The 20,725-nt window shown below is 48.0% G+C and overlaps 1 long non-coding RNA gene across 2 annotated transcripts in view; it reads left to right on the top strand.

The window, feature by feature from the left end:
• LOC118238710 overlaps positions 1-11,580 on the top strand; it is a 30,411-nt gene extending 18,831 nt beyond the window's left edge. For both annotated transcript variants that reach the window (XR_004769748.1, XR_004769747.1), the window contains exon 2: positions 10,116-11,580. This is a non-coding gene — a long non-coding RNA (uncharacterized LOC118238710). The remainder of the gene's footprint in view (positions 1-10,115) is intronic.
• The last annotated feature ends 9,145 nt before the right edge of the window (positions 11,581-20,725 follow it).

Genomic DNA, 20,725 nt, shown 5'->3' with positions numbered 1-20,725 from the left:
GAATATTCCACACAGTCTCCCTCTGCTCACTCTCCTGGCTTCACTTTACCTTGCTTGTCTACCTAGCACGTATCACCTTCTAACATTTTCTGCCTTCTCCTTTTACCAATGTTCTTTCCACAGAACACAAGCCCTTGGGAGGGGAGAGGCTCGTCTCTGTTTCTAGATGTGCCCCAAGCATCTGGAATAGTAGGTGTTCAGTAAATATTTGCTGAATGAATTGAGCAAATAATAACATGGGTAAGTGTGAAATGACTACTGTAGTAAGTGCAGGCTAGAGAGAATGAGTAAAGTGCCCTCTGAGCTCCTCCCAGCTCGTCAGCCCTGTAATTTTACTTTTGTTTTTCTTTGAAACATGCTTCAGTGTTTACAGGTAGCCTGTGTTTTGAGACTACCCCTTCCGTTTTTGTCATCTCAGTGCTTTTCCATGAGAGGAGCATGTTTGGATGGTGGCCAGAAGCCCGGAGAGCTCTCCTTGGCTTTCCCTGGAGGGGAAGGTTGGTGGTCAGTCACGTATTCAGCCAACAGCGGCCACTGCGCAGTTCAGAAGGCCGAGATAATGGGATTTTAGAACAATTGCAAAAATACCTCACATGCCATCAGGGACTCCGACAACAGATTAATGAGGCTCTGGGGCCTCAGTCCTTCCTGAAAGCCAAAGGAGAGAGGGACTTGTAAAGAGAGAGGGCCTGGTGACCTTGGAGTGCTGTACTTGAGGCTATCATGAGCTGCCAAGGCAAATCTGCTCCTCTGAGGTCAAAGGACAAACACATCAAAGGAATAATCCATCCAGAGCCCTGGAGGCCGAGGAGACATCGGCATTAACCCAGCCACCTGGCCCTTATTCATCCCAAGCATGGGTTGGGGGCAGTGGGTCACTGGTCTGATGGCCTCCATCAGGCCCCTTCCTCTGTCTCCACCCATCCTCCCTCTTTTGGCATCTGTTCTTGGGGAGGGGCAGTGTCCAGCATAGCTGAGAAGAATGTGTCTGGGGACCCTATGGTGTGCTCCTTTCCCAGGAAGGAATGGGCTCAGGAGAGCTGACCTCAGGAGCCAGGAAGGGCCAAGGAAAAGAGCAGCAATGGTGCTCTTCAGGGAGGGGATTGCTCTTTAGGTAGTGGGGGGGAGGGGGTCATCTGCTCACACTTTCTCAATGATCAGACATTGCTTGGTGTCCACAGTAGCTATTCTTCTTCCGTTGTTCTGGGTGGTCCCAGGAAGATGCTGTGTACAGTGGCAGATGGCCTAGTGTACAAGCTTCTCTGACAGAGCAGCCATCTGCAGGGAACCAGAGGAACACTGGTGACAAAGAAACTGGGCCAAGGAGGCTTTGGGGGAGGGGACGGGAGGGGAGAGGCAAGCAAGATGTGGAGTAGCTACATGCAAGCTGACATCCCACTAAGAAATGAGACAGAAGGCAGGGTGGGGTGTCTTGGGGAGGGGAGAGAGAAAGGTCTCATATATCCTAGGCTGACCTTGAACTTGGCTACAGCTTCCCCTACAGACAATGACTTTGAACTTGTGATCCTCTTTCTTCTGCCTCTCAGGTGCTGGAATTATAGGCATGAGCCTCTGTTTATGTGGTACTGGGGACCCAAGCTGAGGGCTTTGTGCATAAAGGGCACAAGCATCCTATCAACTGAATCACAACCCGTCTCTGCTCCTAGATGGCATCAAATGACTTCTGCCTCAAGCATCTCCTATAATTCTTATGCCTGCAGATACGAATCCAATTCTTCCATGCTTCCAGTGCTTCCACCACCAAGAGCAGCCCGACTCCTGGCTTCTCCCAGGCTTTGGCCACAAGAGCCTGCTCTTTTCTCCTAAATGTGGCCCCTGTCTTTGGGGCTCAGCTCTGGGCTTCTCTGTCTTTGTTAGCCTCCTATTGAAACCTTACCACTTCCAGAATCCACCCCCCCAAAAAAAAACACAAGAAACAAAAAAAGTGCTGGTGACCTTGGTACATGCAATGGATTTTTTGTCTGCCAGTGTCCCAGAGACATGTCGCCACAGGTGATGGAGACCTCAGGAGTCGGGCATGTCATAAAGGTGTCTCTTTGTGAAGCCTACAGGTCAGGGTGTTTGATTCCCCCACTATCCTTTACCAACATTCTGCAAAGTCTCCGATTGAAATCAATACCCCCCCCCACCGCTCTATCCCCCACCCCCTCATCCCCGTGTCAGGCAGAGGTTGGGTAGCACAGCTGTAAAGTAAAGGTATTAACAGCTTGAAGCAAGAGGCCTCCAGTACCTCCCCCGTGACCTTCAAGGCCAGGAGGTCCTGAAGAGTGCTCCTAAGAGACAGACAGCAGCTCCCACAGGGACAGAAGGAGCCCATGGCAAACACTTTTCTCCATGCTATGAAAAGAAAGTGTCTGCTCAAGTTCACTGAAACCAGCATTTCCCAAGTTTACATGCCTGGAGAATCTGTTAAATATATGTGTGACAAGCATAGATCAACTATTTACATTACCCAGAGCTTGGATATTGGACAGGCTTGAACCTCCCCTGGTTCTAAAGTGTTGTGTGACTTCAGTCAAATTCTTGGGTCAATCTGAGTACCAGATACCTACTTGCAAAATAAGTTCCTTACATGGTTAGGAAAGTGAATTACAGGTTTGCCTCTTCTGTCCCAGAAGGACACATTAGCAGCTGATACAGCTTACTCCTTCCTGTGGCCTTACAGGTTAAGTCATGTGGGGTTAAGAGCACTTGTCAATCTTGCAGAGGATCCAGGTTCAATTCCAAGCACCCACATGATGGCTCACAACCATCTGTAGCTCCAGTTCAAGGGATCCAATGTCCTCTTGTTGCCATCCTCGGGGATGGGGCAATGCAAGTGGTGCATACATGCAGGTGAGATACCCATATAAATTTAAAACATTTTGTGAGGCTGAAAAGTTGCCTCAGAGGTTAGGAGCCATCCCACTTGTTTTCCTCCAGAAGACCTGAGTTCGGTTCCCAGCACCCACATCAGGTGGCTTACCATCCTCTGTAACTACAACTCCAGGGGATCCGATGGCTCTGATTTTCACAGGTACCTGCACTCGCATGATAGCTACATGCACACACACACACCTACACACCATTTCAAGTAGAGAAGAAATCTTAACAAATAAAACATTTTAAATAAGGCTTTGAACATGCTCTTTTGCCCCTCCCCCAGACCTGTTGCCCGTGTCACACTCCATCCCTCCTCTGCAGGGAGGAGGACGAGGACTGCAGCATCCTTCTGAGAGTGGTATAACCTGTCCTCAAGTCCCCACTTCGTAAGAATCTTCCTCCTTAGAGCTCAGCGGAAGTGTTAGAAACCCGGCTTGGTCTTTGCGTGGGAAGCAAGTGGGGGGCACTGGAGGGGTCTGCTCAAGGGGGAGCAGGAAGCGAGGGTCTCACGCTCCTGCCCTGTGCCATGTGCTTGGTTTCTACTAACTAGAGCTCTGCAGAGGCGCTAAGGTGGGTCCTGGGAACCTGTGCATCACTGCAGATGCTGACCCAGGCAGTGGGGGAGATGAGGCAGAACGTGGAGAAGAGACACAGCTAAGACAAATCTTCCTGACAGGTGGTTGGGATGGGGAGCCTCGGGTCATTGGTGAGGAGCCAAGCCTAGGGTGAGCACCCTCCTTAAAGCTGGGGTGGAAGGCAGGTAGAGGCATTGACGCAGGTTCAGGGGAGGGAAGGGCCCAAAATGTAGCCCTGGACCAGCCCAACGGGAAGCTAGGGTTGGGAGGACCAGGCAGGGTGGGGTAGGCCTGCAGGTCAGACCCAGCTGCTTGAGCACCCAATAGATTACTAAAGAGAATTCCATTCTAGAAAATGTTTGAGGTTTGCTGGCCATATATCCTGGAATTCTGGGTCAGGAAAAGCCTGGTGCTCGTCACCCTCGTAGTTACCGCCCAATAGTGAATCTGCAAGAAAGGGTGTGCCGAGGGGTGAAGATGCCACAGGCCACTTGCCTGCTCTTGTTCTTGGGTGCCCCTCAGCCTTCATAGAGGTTACGGATGAGAGTGTGAGCCAAAGCTGCTAAAGAAGGACCACAGTACATAGAATGGAAGGCTTTGGAATCGTGGTGGTGGGCCTGACTTCACTCCCTACCCACAGCCCTTCTCCAGTGTCCCACATATGAAAAGGGTAGCATTCAACTCTGCCTCAACCCTCTTGGCTTTCTCTGATGGCCTCACCTCCCTTCCTAGCCACACTTCTGACCCCCCCCCCCCACCTCTTCCCCAAGCACTTGAGTGCTTGCCCATGCTACTTGCAGGCCAGCCGTTCACCCTGCACTTCCTTTTTCAGGGTAGCAGCTCTAACCCTAGTCAGGCCTGAAGCTGTACCCTGCCTACAGCCCTGCTGCTCCCACTGCCTCTCCCCTACCAACCCAGCACTCAGCTGAAAGGGCTCACATGGCAACACTCGGACAAGCCACAGAACCCTGTCTAGCAGTATCTCCTACCTGATTGCAGTGTCTACCTGCTCTGCCAGGTCCTAGCTGACTCAACTTCCTAAGTGTGGATTTTGGCCACCCTGTTCTTGGGCTTTTACTGAGTCTTGATACATAGTGAACATTCCAGAGGAGGCTGGACCAGAACACTCAGATCTTTTGCTCTGCTTTCATTAATCTCTCTCTCTCTCTCTCTCTCTCTCTCTCTCTCTCTCTCTCTCTCTCTCTCTCCTCTCATGTGTGTAGGGGCACATGTGTGGGAAGATGCTGGTGTACATGCACACATATGTGGAGGCCAAACGGCAGCCTCTTCAAACACCATCCACGTTTTTTGGAGGCTGGGTTTCTCTCTGGCCTGGAGCTTGCCATTTGCCAAGGAGGACAAGGCTGGCTGACTGGTGAGCCCCCAGGGATTTACCTGTCTCAGCTTCTCTAGCCCTAGGATTACAAGTACAGGCCACCACACACAACTCTCTCTGTCTTGGTCTCTCTCTGAGACAGGGTCTCACTCTCTAGTCCTTGCTAATCTGCAATTTACTATGTAGACTAGGCATATCGCAAATTTATGGAGATATGCCTGCTCTGCCTCCTGAGAGTTGGGATTAAAAGTGTATACTGCTGTGCTTGGCTCCATACACAGCTTTTCTTAAAGATTTATTTTTATTTTATGTGCAATGGTGTCTCGCCTGTCTGTGTGTCTGTGTCAGAGTGTCAGATTCCCTGGAACTGGAGTTATAGACAGTTGTGAGCTTCTGTATGGGTGCTGGGAATTGGACCTGGATCCTCTAGATGATCAGCCAGTGCTGAGCCACCTCTCCAGCCCTATACATGGCTTTTTAAATGTGGGTTTTGGAGATCAAACTCTGGGCCTCAAACCAACTGAGCTCCCTTCCCAGGTCCTACTGAGCTTTTCTATGGTTGCACAGGTCCTAGGTTCCTAGTCTGTCCTTAGTCCCTTGCCCATGAATTCTTCCTACCTAAGACTACCACCTCCCTGCAGCTCTGGCCTGACCACTTGATTCGGCCTCCTGGCCCAATCTGTCCCTCCAATGTCTCTAAGTTTGTCTCAGATCAAGCTCTCCTGGTCTGAGCTTGCTGTGTCCTTTGATGTTTTCCTGAAATTCTGTACTCTAGTCTCCAGGACTTCCCTGCTGCTGCTAGCCCTCTGGGAAGCTCTGAAGTGGTGATCTACTTGTTAGTAACTCCTACTGCCAGTCTCTGCCTCATGCCAGGCCTAGGCTGGAACTAGGGCTCCTACAGGAACAAGCCAGAGCTTGTCCTCAGGGTGATGACAGTCTGGTGACAAACATTTTGGAGTACCATACTGTAAGGGTAACTCTTTCTGCCAAGCCACCCGAGCCCCGCCGCCACATGGGCACCCAAAATAACACACAGAGACTTATATTAAGTACAATGTTGCTGGCCAATGACTAGGATTTCTTACTTGCTAGCTCAGTCTGAATTATCAACCATAACTACTAATCTATATATTTTATAAGAACTTATCGGACGCCAGCGGCAGGTGTCTTCTCTTGCCGGGATCACATGGCAGCTACATAGACAAGAGAGGAGGAAGAGAGCTTTTTCCTACTTGTCCCTGCTTATATTCTGAGTCTGCCTGTTACGTCACTTCCTGCCTGGATCACAAGACTTCTCTTTACTACATTTCCCAGAATCCTCCTCGACTCCTAGTCCCACCTATCTTGCTTCCCTATTGGCCAACAGTGCTTCATTCAACAACCAATAAGATAAACATACACAGAAGGACCTCCCCCATCACCATACTATCTGTTATTGCAGGAGCAGGCTCTCTGAGGGTTGGATCGGCAAACAGAGCTATATGTCCAAGAAGATGGAGCTGAGCCCTTGCAGGCTTTCTGGCTATTTGCCCTTCACCCTTCACCTGTCCACACTGCCTCACGATGACATTTGTGATGTCCTTGGTCTTTGGCAGACAATACCTCTGAGTACGAGTGTCCAGGTAGTCCGTTCGTATTGAGCTCAGCACCTGCTCTCATGCCTCCTTCTAATCACCATTGCCTTTGACCACTTTAGATGAGAGGTCCTTCTGCTGGGTTCATTAAGTCCCTGGCCTGGTGTCAGCCACTTGGGAACTGCTCGAGGAAACAAAGTCTCTGAGCCCGTATGTGGAGGCTGCCCCTTAGTACCTAGATAGACAGCTGCGAGCCCTCCATGAAGGTCATCCCCTCTAAACTCTCTGTCTCCTTCCCACAGGAACTATAGGGTTCAATTGCTGTTGCCTTTATGACTGTGACCTTGTAAGTTTGCTGTCAAGCCAACTGTTCTAGGATTTCAGGGCAGCAGTGGGTACAGTACCTGTAGTGAAGCCCTAATGGCCAGGTGACGGGGCCCAGGCATGAGTGTCCACAGGAGCTGTGCTCCTCCATGGTTGAGTTCCATTTCCTTTCTTTCTTCCTTTCCTTTTTTTTTTTTTTTTTTTTTTTTTGACAGGGTTTCTCTGTGGCTTTGGAGGCTGGAAGTAGCTCTTGTACTGGTTGGTCTGGAAATCACAGAGATGCGCCTGCCTCTGCCTCCTAAGTGCTAGGACTAAAGGCGTGCACCACCACCGCCTGGCTCTGAGTTCCATTTTCACCTGCTGGAGTCCCCATGGGATTGTTCTGAAGTATAGAGTATACAGGTGAGCTTCACTCTCTGTACTCAGCTCAGCAATTGTCCACTGCGGCCAATTGGAAGCCTAGTCCAAGAGGCTGGCCCTGGGAGTTAGTTAGATATCTTAGCAGTTAAGAGCATGTACTGATCTTGCAGAGGACCTGGGTTTGGTGCCCAGCACCCACATCGAGCGGTTCACAGTCATCTGTAACTACAGCTCCAAGGCCTCCAATGCCTTGTTCTAGAGTCTCCGATAACCTGCCCTCATAGTTGCACATACCTACCAGTCCCTTCACTCACTGCCCTTGCTGATTCAATTCCCAGCTTGCACCTGGCATCTTACAACCATCTGTAACTCTAGTTCCAGAGATCCAAAGATTTCTTCTGGCTTCCAAAGGCACCAGGCATGCATATGGTATGCAGACATACCTGCAGGCAAAACATCCATACATATAAAGGAAAACAACAACAACAAAAACCCCACAAAACGTTTCAGGTTTTGACTAAACGATAACCAAAAAAAAAAAAAAAAAAAAAAAAAAAAAAAAAAAAAAACTGGTCAGGTCAAAAAGGGTCTCAGCCTTGTGTAGCAAAGTAGTACAAACCGCTACTGACTGGTGTATGCTCAAGGACAAGGTCATTAAGAGGTTTGTCATCCAGAATGTTGTAGAGGCCACTGCAATCAGGGACATTACTAAAGCAAGTGTCTTTGATGCTTATGTGCTTCCTAAGCTCTGTGTCAAGCTGCATCACCGCATGAGGTATGTGCTCAGAATCGATCCGGTGAAGCTCTGAAGGACTGAACACCCACCACTATTTAGACTCCTGGTGCTGCCCCATCACCTCCACCAAAGCCCGTGTAAGGAGCCGTCTTCATAAGGGCAGAAGGAAAATCATCTGGGAAAAAACAAAACAAAACAAAACACAACAAAAACAAAAAAACACATGAAATGCCCCTGCCTCAGCCGGGCGTTGGTGGCGCACGCCTTTATTCCCAGCACTTGGGAGGCAGAGGCAGGAGGATCTCTGTGAGTTCAAAGCCAGCCTGGTCTACAGAGTGAGTTCCAGGGCAGCCTCCAAAGCAATACAGAGAAACCCTGTTTTGGGGGAGAAAAAATGCCCCTGCCTCTTCCCCTCCTGAGTCCAAGCCCATAGGGACACCTCAGTTCCCAGTAGGGCCATGTGTAGCCATTTACAGCGCGCACACACGCGCACACGCTTGAGCACACACACACACGCACGCACGCACGCACGCACGCACGCACGCACGCACGCACGCACGCACGCGCGCACTACCAAGCTTTCCTGAACTGTTCTAGTCTCTGGACTGAGTAGCTATGTTTGTACAGTGCCTGCCTATCATGCATACAGCCCTGGGATTGATCCTTCGAATCCCACAAAATGGCTGTAGAGGTACATGTGGGAGTCAGAGCAAGATCAAAGACTGAAGGTCATCCTTAGCTACATAGAGAATTGGGAGCTACCCTGGGCTGCACAAGACCCTGATTTTAAAAAGAAATACATGAAAATAAAATCAAAGTATTTCCAGTTTCTTGTGAGACTTCTCACTTTGAACTTCACCATCACCAGGGAGACTCATTCACAGACTTAAGGCTCAGGGCAGGCACACCCTCCACACGGCCTTTGCAGAGGCCCCTAAGTTAAGCAGAACACTTTCTCTGAACTCCAGCAGTGAGTGGCAGCCTTTCACACTTCATGACTGTTCTGGGGGTGGGATGAGAGGGGTGGAGACAGGGGACAGGATGGCTCAGAGTGTCTCTGCTGTGTCTCCAGGGCTAGCTAGGTTGAATTGCTCAATAAACATTGGACAAACTAACTGTCTTAGTGAAAATTCCTTTTGTTACAAGTTTATGCTAAAAGGAAGTTTCTTTGGAAAAAGTCTTCAGGGACAGCTGGGAGCTGGCCTAACCCAGCCTCAGGATTCACTTGCTTTTCCGTCTCTGTTCTACTTCCTCCCAGCGGGGGTGGGGTGGGGGGGCAAAATCATTTGTATATTTCTGGTTCTAAAATACTGATTCTTGACAAACTCACATTGAGAAATCTCGGGAGAGGAGCTAAGGATGTGGGTCAGTGGTTGGGTCAGTGGTAGAGTGCTTGCATGAGGCCTTGGGAGCAATCCCCATCCTAGGGGAATGAGGAAGGAAGGGAGGGGGGAGGAAGAAAGGAATGAAGGAAGGAAGGAAGGGAGGAAGGAAGGAAGGAAGGAAGGAAGGAAGGAAGGAAGGAAAAATGGAAGGAAGGAAGGAAAAAACAAAACCAGTTGGAGAGATGGCTCCAGGGTAAACCAGAGTTCAGTTCTCAGCATCCGCATGAGGCAGCTCACAAAGGATTCTAAATCCAGCTCTAGGGAATCCAACACAGTTACAGAATAATCTTCTTGTACACTGTAAAGATGTGTCTTTGCCAAGAAACATTCTGATTGGTTTAATAAATGAATTGGCCTGGTGGTGGTGGCACATGCCTTTAGTCCCAGCACTCGAGAGGCAGAGGCAGGTAGATCTCTGTGAGTTAGAGACCAGTCTGGTCTACAAGAGCTAGTTCCAAGACAGCCTCCAAAGCCACAGAGAAACCCCGTCTCAAAAAACAAAAACAAATTAAAAAATAAATAAAATAAATAAAAATAAAAAAAAAAACTGACTGGCTGGCAACTAGGCAGGCGATATAGGTAGGACAGCCAGACACAGAAGACACTGGGAAGAAGGGAGGAGTCTTGAGAGACCTAAGAGAGAAGCAAGATAAACATGCCGGGTTGAAAGAAAGTACTGCCATGTGGCAGAGGGTAGATAAGAAATAGGTTCATTTAAGTTATATGAGCTCACTAAAAACAAGTCTAAGCTATCACACGAGCATTTATAGTTAATATTAAGTCTCTGTGCATTTATTGATGAGCCAGTGGCACCCTGCTCTCACGTGTGTACACCCCTCTATCATTTACATGTGTCTCTAATTTTAAAAATGAGATAAATCTCAAACAATAAAAATTAAAATACATCTTTAATACGATAAAACTTTCTCTTTTAAATCTCAGGGAGAAACCTAAGATCCGCAGTGAGGAGGAGAATTAAGAAGATGGAGTTCACATTCAGAGCTCAGGCTGGAGGCGAGTGGCAGACGATGAAAAGGAGAAGAAAAGTCCTAGGAGCAAAGTTGCCCATTGCATGCCTGAAGGAATGAATGAGCCAGGGCTGTGTGGTCTGCACAGATGGTTGCAACGTTGGCAAAGCATTCTCAGTTGTTACAAAAGCTCCAGGAGCCCACATTTCACAGCTGAGGAAACAGGCTCAAAGTCACACATCAAATAATGCAGCCAGGACTTCACCTCTTAGGACATCAGATGTGCACCCTTGGGGTTTTCCTCCCACTTCAGCGTGGGCTGCCAGGCCTCTCCTGAGCAATCACTGGGGAAAGGGGCAAGTGCTTGCCTGGCAGGGAGAGAGGGAGCGAGAGAGGACTCTGCCAAGGATCAACTCCAGACTCATTTCTCTAGCAACCCTTGTCATAAAATATCTTGCCTCAGTGAGCATTGAGTATGAATCCAGGCTGTTTGAGATTGTGCCATCCTTACTTGACAGTTTAATTGTGATCCTATAGATGATCAGTTTAGTCTGTGACTGGGGCTACAAGGACCTAGGGCATGGGAGTTGTGATCTAGATGCAGACAGACAGCCTTTGACCTGGGACTTGGAGGGCAGGTAGGCAACTCCACTTTACCTCCCACTAGCTCTCTGCCTCATTTTCTTTTGCACCTTTGAGCTAACTCCTGGCGCTTTCCCCACAGGACCCTGGTCAGCTGCTACGCTGAGTTCCTATGAGCAAGACTGGATCTGTTTGCCTTTCCTTTCCAGAACCTGAGGTCTATGGAGATGATTTGCAAAGATGGCTTCAGCACTTCCACTCGTTAGGTGCAGGCCCCTTTGGAAGTGTGGAGTCTCTGGAATCTGAGCTTGCCTTGACTTGCACAAACCATAAAAATACAGCAGTGCGGTCATCAGCGGGCATGGCAGCTTTTGCTTTGATCCTCTTTCAAGCTGCCTCTTTCAAGCTGCATGTGCACAGACCTCGTCTGATCTATCACGTGAACCCGAGAGGCTGTGAAGCGCAGGCGCCATGACAGGCAAAGCTCACATGACTGACTACAGCCAGTGCCAAAAGTTACATGTAAGAATGAGGCCATCTTGGGCCTTTTAGACTCAGGATAGCCACCAAAAAGCACAGTGGTACTAATGACCCCAGGAGAAATCAGCAGAACCTTCCAGCTGAGCCCAACCCTAAAGGTGGGGTCATGGAATTGGGAGTAAATACAATGTTACTTTAATCAGCCCCGCCCCCCATTACTTTAGAATGTCATGCCAGGCAGCAACAGAAAATGGGCACAGGGCAGTTCCTACTGGTAGTAGACTGGATTACTTCTAAAAACAGATATTTAAGACCTAAACCCTTTTACCTGTGAATGTTAACTTATTTGGAAATAAACTTTGAAGATATCGAATTCAGATAAGGTCTGAGCTGGCAATGCAGCTAAGTTTGTGGAGTATTGTGCCTAGCATGCAGAGAGCCCTGGGCTCTGTGACCAGCACCGCATAAACTCAGTGTGGTGCTATGTGCCTCTAATCCCAGTATTCAGGAGGTAGAGACCTGAGGATCTAAAGTTCAAAGGTCATCCTTGACTGCATAGTCAGTGTATCCTTATGCCAGCTTATGTGAGTTATTTTGTGTCTTATTTTTTTTGTTGTTTGTTTAAATTTTCCTTGTTTTATACAGCATCTTATGAAATCCAGACTAGCCTTGAACTGGATGTGTAGCTGAGGATGATCTTGAGCCTCCTGCCTCCATCTTCTGATGGTTTAGTCAGTACTGGAGAATGAGCCCAGGACTTAATGCACGCTAGGCAAGCACTCTGCCTACTGAGCGACATCCCTAGCCCCATGTGTACCATTTTTGCCACTTAATATGTCACAGACAGTTTTTCCACGTCTGTAACTAAATCTTGTTTATCAGCACTTATTTATTGAATATATCATGCCAGGAAATAACAATGAAAAGACAGTGTTTGTGGCCTCAGACTGTGAAACTGATGGCCTGGCCAACAACATTAGACATTAAGCAAATCCTTACACACACCAACAGCTTTTCACTCTCCAAAGTTTTGAGATAATTTTGGATTGTAAAAATGAAGAGAATCCTCACATAGCCCTCCCTCAGATCTTCTGAGATCACCATCCCACATCCATTACTCCCCCGCAAACACTGACACTGACAACTCTGCCCTATGTTGTGGGATATTAGCTCAAGATGTGTTACATTCATTTGTGCTGTGGAATGTTTGTTTTATGATGCAAAGATGCGTTGCATTCTTGTATGTTGCATTTGCTTAACTCTACAAAGATCTGTTACTTTGCCTGTCTAAAACACCTGACTAGTCTATTAAAGAGCTGAATGGCCAATAGCTAGGCAAGGAGTGAGAAATAGTGGGCCTTCCAGGCAGAGAGAAAAAATAGGAGGACATTTTTTTAATGTCATTAGACATTTGCTTAATGTCTAATGGGGGTGGGGGAGAAGGAGATCAAGGATTAAGAAAAAGAGGAGAGGAGGACACTGGGGACCAGCTACCCAGCCACTCAACCAGCCACAGAGTAGAAGGAAAGAAAGATATATAGAATAGAGAAAGGTCTTCTAAAAAGCCCAGAGGTAAAATGTAAAAGAAGAGAAATGGGCTAATTTAAGTTAGAAAAACTGGCTAGAAATAAACCAGGCATTCATAAGTAAGAATAAGTCTCTGTGTGTTTATTTGGGAGCTGAGTGGTGGGCTCCCAAAGATCAGAGTTTAAAACAAAAACCAACTACAGCTTTTCCTTCAGTGCAGTGCTGTCTGCCCGCTAACTCTTTGTGTTCCAGCATCAGATTCTGTGACTCAGGTTCTACTTGGTTGTCATGTCTCCTTAGTCTCCTCCAGCCTGTGCACTTCCTCAGTCTTTCCTTGCTTGCCATAATTTGCATGTGTGTGATCTTTTCTCTTATGTAGATGCATGTTGTTTCTTAGCCTGCAGGGTGTCACTTGGCTTAAGGTTTCTCCACTCTAAAGTCACAATTTTCTCCCTTTGTAATCAATACAAAAATTGTCTTGAGGTTAAGCTTGGTAGAAGCACATTTAATGCCAGCACTTGGGAGGCAAAGGCAAGTGTGAGTTCTCTGTGAGTTCAAGGCCAGCCTGGTCAACATAGTGAGTTCTAAGCCAGCCAGAGAAACATTGTGAGAGACTGTCTTTTAAAGCTGGGAGAATATGCCCCCGAGCACAGGCATGTGCATCTTTGTGAAGGTGGAATCCAGAGGGAGACGCTGAGTATCCTGCTCTGTCACTCTCCACATTGTCCCTTGAGTCAGGGTCTCTCACTGAACCTAGAACTAGGCTGGTGGCTAGTGAGACCCAGAGATGGCTTTACCCTCCACAGCTCTGAGGTCATAGCCTACCTTTTCGTCAGTGCTGGGATCTGAACTCCGGTCTTCATGCTTGTGCAGCAAGCTCCTTTACCCACTGAGTTGTCTCTCTAGCCAGGGAAGATTTTAAAACTATGTGAACACTATTGTTTCACAAACTTTTCAGCTACCAAATTTGATGTCCATGGATGGCACTGGTCCTGGAGATCTAGTTCTGATAGTGACTTTGGATTTTCCTCATTTGTCTGCCTTCATTATGTGGAATGCCTCAACAAGGGAGAGTTGTCACAAATACTTTTTTTTTTTAAGACACAGTTTCTCAAGGAGCCCTGACTGTCCTAGAACTGGAGCTGTAGACCAGGCTGGCCTTGAACTCACAGAGATCTTCTGCCTCTGCCTCCTGAGTGCTGGGATTAAAGGTGTTTGCCCCCACCACCCTGGTTACAAATACCTTTTAAAGTGACACTAATGGAGAGTTTTACAAGGATACAATGAGAACAGGAAGCAGGATGGCTTACTCAATATGGGACAGTCAGAAAACCCTCCGTAAATGGGTGATGTTAATGCTAACTCCTAAGGGGTCAGAAGAACTTATGGGGCAGAGGGCTAGGGGAAGGGTGGGGAGAATGTTCCAGATATCAGGACAGCACACACAGCTCTGCAGCCAGCGTTGATAGAGACTGAACAGGAAATGGTGAGTGAGTGACCATGTCGAGGCACAGGACTTAGTGGCCTGGGACAGCTTCCTCACCTGGAGGCAGCAGCTTCTACGTGTTGTTGAAGTTATGCCAATAGGAAAGCAGAATACCCAGAGTTCCTGATGTTCAAGATCTGCCCTTTTTTTTTTTTTTTTTCCAGAAATCTTCTCAATGCTGGCAAGTAACCAAGCATACCTGTAAAGCCCAAACAACCTTTGAGGCACCAGCTTTTCGCTTGTGCATGACTGAACCATCATTTCTTTATCTGTCTCCTGTTCTTGGGCCTTGATGTTATTTTCGATTGTTGACTGTTGCAAACAATGTTGTGGTGAAAATTCTGGAACCGACAGCTGACACACCTTCTGTACCTGTGAAAGTTTGCTCGGGACTGGACAGATGACCCCATGCTCACTACTGCTCTTGCAGAGGACCTGAGTTCTGTTCCTAGCACCTACATCAGGCTCTTCACCATCCGACACACTCGGCTTGCCCTCTAGATTACCCACACATCATGATTACATAAATAATAAAAGAAATCTTCTCAGAAAAAGAAAGAAGCTTTGCTCAGAACAGCCAGTTGTGGCCTCTCACTTTCCAGACCCTGTATCACTCATCCTCCATAGACTTTTCCAAGTCCCCAATACTCTTCTTGTCTATCAATTCGGTTTCCTCATGGTCTCAGCCAACTTTGCTGGGGCCATGATGAAATCACCATTAATAAAGGCTCTGTTGAGGTGGTGGGGATTTGGTCCCTCAGGTCTCACCTGGGAGTCGGGCACAGCTGGTCCTGGCTCGAGGGGCCATTCCCAGATAGTCTGGCCTTGCTTGCTCTGCAGATCTGAACCCTTGGAGGCAATGTAGAGGCCTCTTCTTCAAGCACACTGGGGAGCAGAGCAGTAAACACATTCTTGGGGGATTCATTTCCCAGCTCTGATAGGGTTGGTGAGGAAAACATAAGGGCCTAGAACCCAGAAGTCAGAGAATTCAGACTGCACAGGGACAGAAGCTGGGGTCTTCTCTAGAGCCAGCAGGCAAGACTTTGGCCCCAGCTTTCTCCTGTGTCCTTTCTGTTGTAACTGGAATGCTGCTATGAGAGTCAAAGGCCACCTTGACATGAGGGGGACAAAGGGTGGAGAGGCAGAGTGGCTTTCCTTGTCCCTAAGGGAGACAATGGAAAACTTTTCCCCTACTTGTCCTAAATAAACAGTGACATATATCTGGCTGGAAGATAAAGGGGTGCCCTGCCAGCTGCTCCCATGGGGTGTCAGCTGTTTTGTGGGAGACAAGCTCTCACATAGCCTGGGCTGGCATCAAACTTGCTGTATAGCTGTAAATGACCATGAACTTTTTTGATCTTCCTGCCTCTACTTACCTTCCAGTTTGGAGATCACAAGCGTGTGCCACCACGCCCAATTGAGATTTGAAAGTTATTAATAAAATGAATCTGCAAGAGAGTCTAATGGACTTTCTTCTAGAATAATGCTAAAAAACCCCAGCAAAATAGTGATTATGATATTTGCTCTATTCCAGACACACGTTAAAGCAACGGTTCACAATCTGTGGGTCTCAACACCTCTGAGTGGGGTCCCATATCAGATATCCTGCATGTCAGATATTTATATTACAATTTAAAACAGTAGCAAAATTACAGTTATGGAGTTGCAATGAAATCATTTTATGGTTGGGGGTCACCACAGCACAAGGAACTGTATATTAAAGGGGCACTGCATTAGGGAGGTTTGAGAACCAGTGTGCCAATGGGTCTTCACATATTCTCTTACTGGCCCCCTCCAGTATGGCTCCAGAATTCAGATTAGTCCTCCTATTTTTAAGAAAGCTTCAGGGAGCTTATCTCCCTATTACAAACGTTAAAAATTACATTGATTCATTGCATATATGGGTGTGAAAAGTTTAAGAGGCCCTGACTTAGAGTGGTTTACTGCTAGACTCTCAATTCAGTTCCCACGTTTATCAAATGGGAATAAGAAAATGTAAGTTGCAGGATGGTGTCCCACCAGAACACCCAACAGAGCATCGCATAGCAGACAGATGGGCTCAAGAAGTACACAACGAGGCTGTATCTTCTTGCTCTTCCAGGCTGTAGCCCCTCCTAAGCTGCCATCTGAATCCAGTGATAATACCCAGTGGTGCCGTGAAACCCACTTTCCAGCTCCAGTGCTGCAGACACCAACCAACCAGACTCCAGTCTGACTGCAACACTGGGTTTTCCCCAAGTCTTTTCCAGTAGACCTTAGGTCCCAGAATGTGGGCTGGTCATAGTGACCTACTTGTCAAGAATGCATATGGCTGTCTGCTTCTGGTGTTGAGTCAGGACCCAGGAGCTCTGAGGTTACTCCTGTCTAACCTGACCCTGCCTTGCTTTGTAGAGGGGGATGAGCTTGCTACCTGCTCGATCAGAGCTATGCTGGGGGTACTACTTGGATAAATATGTGTGTGTGTGTGTGTGTGTGTGTGTGTGTGTGTGTGTGTGTGTACTTCATCTAATCCACCTGCTTGTCACTCACTGAAGATGTTGGTGTTTGCTCAGAGCACAGACGAACCTATGGTTTCAAGACTTGTGTGCATGTCTGTTGTAGATGCAGACCAAAGTCCATAAGAACATGTATGTGAGGGCTAGAGAGATGTCTCAGTTGTAAAGAGCTTGTCTTCCCAGTACCCACATGGCAACGGGCAAATTTCTCCAGTTCTAAGAGATCTGATTCCTCCTTCTGGCCTCTATGTGCAAAGCACAAATGTGGTACACATATGCACATGTAAACAAAACACTCACACACACCTGTAAAATTGGTATAGAGTCTGTATGTGCACAAGCCACCAAAGGGGCACGATGGCATACACCTGTGATCCCAGCACTGAGAGGTGGAGGTGAGAGGAAGAAAAATTCAAGGTCATCTCCTTGGCAACATAGCTAATCCAAGGCCGGTCCCAGAAGCAATTCCATGCCCCTCTCTGATCCTTGACTTCAGAGACGCTGTTCCAGAGACACGGGGAAACGAGCTGACACCTGAGGACTGCAGGAAGATCTGGGAGTCTGTGTGTGTACACGACAGCTCTGATGTCTTTATTCAGATTCTGAACTTGGGACCTTAGAACTAGAAGGTAAACCTGAGAAAGAGCATTTGGTTCCACCCCACTTCCCTGAACCCAGAGGGATCCCAGGGCTGCCAAAGCCAGGCAGGAGTGGCTCCAGGCAGAAGCAGCTCTCTTGGAGGTGGAGGGATCTGCTGTTCCCACGGCTGGGCTGGCCTAGGCTCACATGGCTGTCAATGCCTGGGCCTGACTCAGGGGCCAGCCATCCTGTGGGGCCAGTTCTGGGCTCACACACCCATAGCTGCCTCTTCACAAGCTCCTTTTGGTTCAGCCCAGGCCCTGGGGCTCAGCTTCTCCTTCTCTGACCTGGAGGACTCCACCCACAAAATCCCTGTCATCCTCTCACCTGCAGGGAATGACAGGGGTCTGGTCAGTGGGGAGGGGCTTGGGACCTCTGATCAAAATATCCCCAGGGACTACTGTCTGGCTCTTTCTCAGGGCCACGTGTGACTGCAGTGCAGACAGGGAGCGGATCTCTGCACTGCTGTGTCATCTCACCAGAGGCTCCTTTTCAGCCAAGCAGAGCCCTAATGTATGTCCACTGACAAGGGGTCCCTCAGCCAGGGGAATGACACTCTCTTCTGTCTTCTGCTCGTGTGGGAACACAAAAGAAACTGAAGAGGAGAAATGATACTGTTAGTAGGAGATGATATTCAAGGGAAAAACATTCCTAGACAAAGACATAATATGAGAGGCTTGGAGCTGAGGACCACCGTGGACTGGGGCCTTCCAAGTATTATTCAGATGCTGGATATGTGCAGGTGCCTTTTGCCTGTCCAAATCTGGAGCCAGCAAAACAGATGTGGGCTAGTTCTTGCCAAGAATATTCATTCAACACTTCTGAGCACCCCTGTGCTTGACTTGGGATAGCATACAAGGAACAAACAGATAGTAGGGGCATACATGTGTTTAGAAACATCTTTGCTTTATTTTGACTGTTCCCCCTCAATAACCATGTGTAACATGAATGAATAAGTGAAGGAATGAGGGAAGGAAGAGATGTCCCAGCCACTTTAGAGAAATGGGATGGAGGAAAGAGAAGTCAGCTATACCGAAGCAGATAACCATGCCTTAGTAAAGAAGGCTGTTGTACTGTTCAAATGTGGAATCTGAGCTTGGATCCCTAAACCCCATGGAAAAAGTTGGACATGCTTGTAATCTCATCCTTGTGGGCTGTGGAGACAGGAGGATTGATGGAGCTTGCTGTCAGGCAGCCTAGCTCCAAGTTGTGTGAGAGACTGTTTCAGTGACTGTCTCAGGGAATGAGGCAGTGATCAGGCAGGACGTCCAACATCCTTCTCTGGCCTCTTCACATGGGCATATGTGCCTGCACACACAAGCACACACATACAAAAGCGCATCTCACTTACAAATACACCACACATATTTATACACAAAAATAAAGGTCTTCATGGTTTTCAGGGCAAGCGTTTGTGGTGGCTTGCATAGCTGCCACTGTGCCGTAGAGATAGGTGCTGGTGTGCTTACTACTGATGCAATCTGCTGTGAGGATTTCCACAGTGCACTGTGTTGAGCAAGCAGAGGCTACAGAGGAGAATCTGGACAGGCCTCCCCCAGCTAGAAATGGCATTGTCATGGAGGGCCAGACAGAGGCAAGAAGGGTCAATTGTAACAGGGAAATAACCATGAAGTTGCCTAATACACCTGGAATGTGTCCTTAGGTAGGAGCGATTGGACTTGCAAAAGACACCTATCTGAGGACAAATCCTGACATTGGCCCTTGCTCCAAATCCAAAGCAGTTAGACCATTGGAACAGAGGAGTCACGTGTTCCTACAAAAGTTTAATGTAGTCATTGCTTCTGCTGCTGGGGACTGGAGTTTTGCTTGGTGGGATAGAGGAAAGCTGACACACAGGCCAGACAGAGATTCAGGTCTTGGCAAGCTGGTCAAACTGTCCAGGCTTTCAGACTGCTAGTGCCTTAGCAACTGACATCTCTGCTTCCTCTATCTCCAGTTCCAAGCCCCACCTTGAAGAGACAAAGGTAAGCCCTAACCATGGGCATCTCCCAGAACATAATCTCTTTGGGCAGGCATGATGCCCAGTGTCTCTAAGCAGGGTTAATAATGAAGCTATGTCTAAACACTTCCTTAACGAGTCCCCTACAAAGCCCAGGATAGACTCAACCTTTTGTACCATTTCTTTTAGAAATGGTCCTCCCAATTAAATGAGATTTAGACTTTGAAACAGTCAACTCTGTAGAACCAAGACTCATCGGCTCTTTGGCGAAACCTCATGAAGAACTCAAGTCCCATAGCAGGCTTAAGATCCATGATGAGAGCTTCAGCTTAGAGCAGAATGTGTCCTTTGCAGCCTAGTAGAAGTATAGCAGAGCTGTGCTAGGCCCAGGATGCAGGGAAAGGTACTGTCAGCTATATAGAACGTTCAAGGAGTCATCCTGGGAACTAAGGCCATGTGCAAAGTGGATCAAATGACACTTTAATGGTGTTCATATGGTCCACGGATGGGGCATTTAGTGCTGACCCATGCTTGACCACTGGCTTAAAGTAAATTCTGTGATACAAGATACGACTGAACTGTGCACTTCAAAGGGGGAGATTTCATGGTCTATGAAGTCTACCTTTTCCCAAAGGATGCTGAACAGTCAGTTACTATGACACTTTGCATGGGTTAGACCCAGACATAGCTGGTCCAGGAAGGCATCGCTGTCACGAGGTCTCTGGACTGCCTTCAGCTGGGTTGGTCACCAGGCAAGGACTATGACTGTGTGTCTGCTAGATCCCCACTTGGGTTAAGAGACAAGGTTGTAGGTAGCTCTGAAATAGGTTTCCTGTCCAGTTGGGGTCCTCAGGGACCATGGAGAGGCTTTGGTTACCTGTGGGTTTGTACCTGTTTACTGCCTCTGCCCTTGGCACATTGTTAGCAAGCTCTTTGAGCCTGGCACATGCTCATGCCAAGGAAGAGTTAATAGTTAACTGGAAGGTGAGAGAGGCAAGAAGCCAGGCCAGTGACTCACACAAGGCTCCTGGAATGCTATGCTTCCCTGCTACCCTGAGCCATACTCCCAGCTCTTTTGTAGTGATTCTAGATGGGGGCAAGGCAAGGTTAGGGCTCAGATTAGGTTGTCCTCTAAGAGATCAGCTTAGTTTCTAAAGGGCCTAGCAGAGCCACCAAGGTCTAGCATAGGCCTCACCCTTTTGCAGGTGTCCAGACACCTGGGGCAAATACTTCTCTGCTCAGAGTCTCTCCAACTCCTCAGTAGACTCTGTTTCCAGGGCTTGGTTAGGGTGGATTGCAGTGTGCTGAGTGGTCTGTTTAGTTTCTTCCCTGAGATGCCTTGCAAGGGAGCCCCTGTGGCCATGGGGGAGTCTAAAACAGAAAATACTGCTTCCCCTAAACCTTTCTCTGGGACA

Source organism: Cricetulus griseus, chromosome 4 (genome assembly GCF_003668045.3).
Source record: "Cricetulus griseus strain 17A/GY chromosome 4, alternate assembly CriGri-PICRH-1.0, whole genome shotgun sequence".
NCBI lineage: Eukaryota > Metazoa > Chordata > Mammalia > Rodentia > Cricetidae > Cricetulus > Cricetulus griseus.
Note: the sequence above shows the minus strand (reverse complement) of the source record. Positions and strands in the feature narration are given on the sequence as shown.